The sequence below is a fragment of the Halictus rubicundus genome, unplaced genomic scaffold (assembly GCF_050948215.1).
Source record: "Halictus rubicundus isolate RS-2024b unplaced genomic scaffold, iyHalRubi1_principal scaffold0309, whole genome shotgun sequence".
Lineage (NCBI taxonomy): Eukaryota > Metazoa > Arthropoda > Insecta > Hymenoptera > Halictidae > Halictus > Halictus rubicundus.
Window position 1 is genome coordinate 202,866 of NW_027488850.1, and position 4,541 is coordinate 207,406.

A 4,541-nucleotide genomic window follows, 5' to 3' on the forward strand; every position below is an offset into this window, starting at 1 on the left:
AGGATGCGATGGATGATAGGATATGACGGAGGATAGCATAGGACAGAGGATAGGATAGGATAGAGGGTAGTATAGGATAGAGGATAGCATAGGATAGATGATACGATATGATATGGGAGTAGATAGTATAGAGGATAGGATAGGATAAAGGATAGGATAGGATAGAGGATAGGATAGGATAGAGGATAGGATAGGATAGAGGAAAGGATAGGATAGAGGATAGGATAGGATAGAGGAAAGGATAGGATAGAGGATAGGATAGGATAGAGGATAGGATAGGACAGAGGATAGGATAGAGTATAGGATAGAGAATAGGATAGGATATAGGATATTATAGGATAGAGGATAGGATAGGATAGAGGATAGGATAGGATGGATGATAGGATAAGTTAGAGGACAGGATACGTTAGGATAGAGGATAGGATAGGATAGACGATAGAGGATAGGATAGAGAATAGGATATTATAGAGGATAGGATAAGATAGAGGATAGGATAGGATAGAGGATAGGATAGGATAGAGTATATTATAGAGGATGGAGGATAGGATAGGATAGAGGATAGGATAGGATGGATGATAGGATATGATAGAGGATAGGATAGGATAGATGATAAGATAGGATAGAGGATAGGATAGGACAGAGGATAGGATAGAGTATAGGATAGAGGATGCAGAATAGGATAGGATAGAGGATAGGATAGTATAGAGTATAGGATAGGATACAGAATAGGACAGGATATAGGATAGAGAATAATATATGATATAGGATAGAGAATAGGATAGGATATAGGATATTATAGGATAGAGGATAGGATAGGATAGAGTATAGGATAGGATGGATGATAGGATATGATAGAGGATAGGATAGGTTAGGATAGAGGATAGGATAGGATAGACGATAGAGGATAGGATGGATAATAGGATATTATAGAGGATAGGATAGGATAGAGGATAGGATAGGATAGAGGATAGGATAGGGTCGAGGATAGGATAGGATAGAGGATAGGATGAGATAGACGATAGAGGATGCGATGCATGATAGGATATGATAGAGGATAGGATAGGATAGAGGATAGGATAGGATAGAGGAAAGGATAGGATAGAGGATAGGATAGAGGATGGAGGATAGGATAGGATAGAGGATACGATACGATACAGGATAGGGTAGGATGGAGGATAGGATAGGATAGAGGATAGGATGGGATAGACGATAGAGGATGCGATGCATGATGGGATATGATAGAGGATAGGATAGGATAGAGGACAGGATAGGATAGAGGATAGGATAGGATACAGGATAGGATAGAGGATAGGATAGGATACAGGATAGGATAGGATAGGATACAGGATAGGATAGGATAGAGGATAGGATAGGATACAGGATAGGATAGGATAGAGGATAGGATAGGATAGAGGATAGGATAGGACAGAGGATAGGATAGGATAGAGGATAGGATAGGATAGAGGATAGGATAGGATAGAGGATAGGATAGGATAGAGGATAGGATAGGATAGAGGATAGGATAGGATCTAGGATAGGATAGGATAGAGGATAGGATAGGATAGAGGATAGGATAGGGTAGAGGATAGGATAGGATAGAGGATAGGATAGGATAGAGGATAGGATAGGATAGAGGGTAGGATAGGATAGAGGAGAGGATAGGATGGATGATAGGATATGATAGAGGGTAGGATAGGATAGAGGATACGCTGAATGGATGATAGGATATGACAGAGTATAGGATAGTATAGAGGATAGGATAACATAGACGATAGAGGATGCGATGGATGATAGGATATGACGGAGGATAGCATAGGACAGAGGATAGGATAGGATAGAGGGTAGTATAGGATAGAGGATAGCATAGGATAGATGATACGATATGATATGGGAGTAGATAGGATAGAGGATAGGATAGGATAGAGGATAGGATAGGATAGAGGATAGGATAGGATAGAGGATAGGATAGGATAGAGGAAAGGATAGGATAGAGGATAGGATAGGATAGAGGAAAGGATAGGATAGAGGATAGGATAGGATAGAGGATAGGATAGGACAGAGGATAGGATAGAGTATAGGATAGAGAATAGGATAGGATATAGGATATTATAGGATAGAGGATAGGATAGGATAGAGGATAGGATAGGATAGAGGATAGGATAGGGTAGAGGATAGGATAGGATAGAGGATAGGATGAGATAGACGATAGAGGATGCGATGCATGATAGGATATGATAGAGGATAGGATAGGATAGAGGATAGGATAGGATAGAGGAAAGGATAGGATAGAGGATAGGATAGAGGATGGAGGATAGGATAGGATAGAGGATACGATACGATACAGGATAGGGTAGGATGGAGGATAGGATAGGATAGAGGATAGGATGGGATAGAGGATAGGATAGGATAGAGGGTAGGATAGGATAGAGGAGAGGATAGGATGGATGATAGGATATGATAGAGGGTAGGATAGGATAGAGGATACGCTGAATGGATGATAGGATATGACAGAGTATAGGATAGTATAGAGGATAGGATAACATAGACGATAGAGGACGCGATGGATGATAGGATATGACGGAGGATAGCATAGGACAGAGGATATAATAGGATAGAGGGTAGTATAGGATAGAGGATAGCATAGGATAGATGATACGATATGATATGGGAGTAGATAGGATAGAGGATAGGATAGGATAGAGGATAGGATAGGATAGAGGATAGGATAGGATAGAGGAAAGGATAGGATAGAGGATAGGATAGGATAGAGGAAAGGATAGGATAGAGGATAGGATAGGATAGAGGATAGGATAGGACAGAGGATAGGATAGAGTATAGGATAGAGAATAGGATAGGATATAGGATATTATAGGATAGAGGATAGGATAGGATAGAGGATAGGATAGGATGGATGATAGGATAAGTTAGAGGACAGGATACGTTAGGATAGAGGATAGGATAGGATAGACGATAGAGGATAGGATAGAGAATAGGATATTATAGAGGATAGGATAAGATAGAGGATAGGATAGGATAGAGGATAGGATAGGATAAAGTATATTATAGAGGATGGAGGATAGGATAGGATAGAGGATAGGATAGGATGGATGATAGGATATGATAGAGGATAGGATAGGATAGATGATAAGATAGGATAGAGGATAGGATAGGACAGAGGATAGGATAGAGTATAGGATAGAGGATGCAGGATAGGATAGGATAGAGGATAGGATAGTATAGAGTATAGGATAGGATACAGAATACGATAGGATATAGGATAGGATAGGATAGAGGATAGGATAGGATAGAGGAAAGGATAGGATAGAGGATAGGATAGGATAGAGGATAGGATAGGACAGAGGATAGGATAGAGTATAGGATAGAGGATGCAGAATAGGATAGGATAGAGGATAGGATAGTATAGAGTATAGGATAGGATACAGAATAGGATAGGATATAGGATAGAGAATAATATATGATATAGGATAGAGAATAGGATAGGATATAGGATATTATAGGATAGAGGATAGGATAGGATAGAGGATAGGATAGGATGGATGATAGGATATGATAGAGGATAGGATAGGTTAGGATAGAGGATAGGATAGGATAGACGATAGAGGATAGGATGGATAATAGGATATTATAGAGGATAGGATAGGATAGAGGATAGGATAGGATAGAGGATAGGATAGGGTAGAGGATAGGATAGGATAGAGGATAGGATGAGATAGACGATAGAGGATGCGATGCATGATAGGATATGATAGAGGATAGGATAGGATAGAGGATAGGATAGGATAGAGGATAGGATAGGATAGAGGATAGGATAGGATAGAGGATAGGATAGGATATAGGATAGGATAGGATAGAGGGTAGTATAGGATAGAGGATAGGATAGGATAGAGGATAGGATAGGATAGAGGATAGGATAGGTTAGGATAGAGGATAGGATAGGATAGACGATAGAGGATAGGATGGATAATAGGATATTATAGAGGATAGGATAGGATAGAGGATATGATAGGATAGAGGATAGGATAGGGTAGAGGATAGGATAGGATAGAGGATAGGATGAGATAGACGATAGAGGATGCGATGCATGATAGGATATGATAGAGGATAGGATAGGATAGAGGATAGGATAGGATAGAGGAAAGGATAGGATAGAGGATAGGATAGAGGATGGAGGATAGGATAGGATAGAGGATACGATACGATACAGGATAGGGTAGGATGGAGGATAGGATAGGATAGAGGATAGGATGGGATAGACGATAGAGGATGCGGTGCATGATGGGATATGATAGAGGATAGGATAGGATAGAGGACAGGATAGGATAGAGGATAGGATAGGATACAGGATAGGATAGGATAGGATACAGGATAGGATATGATAGAGGATAGGATAGGATAGAGGAAAGGATAGAGGATAGGATAGGATAGAGGATAGGATAGGATAGAGGATAGGATAGGATAGAGGATAGGTTAGGACAGAGGATAGGATAGGATAGAGGATAGGATAGGATAGAGGATAGGAT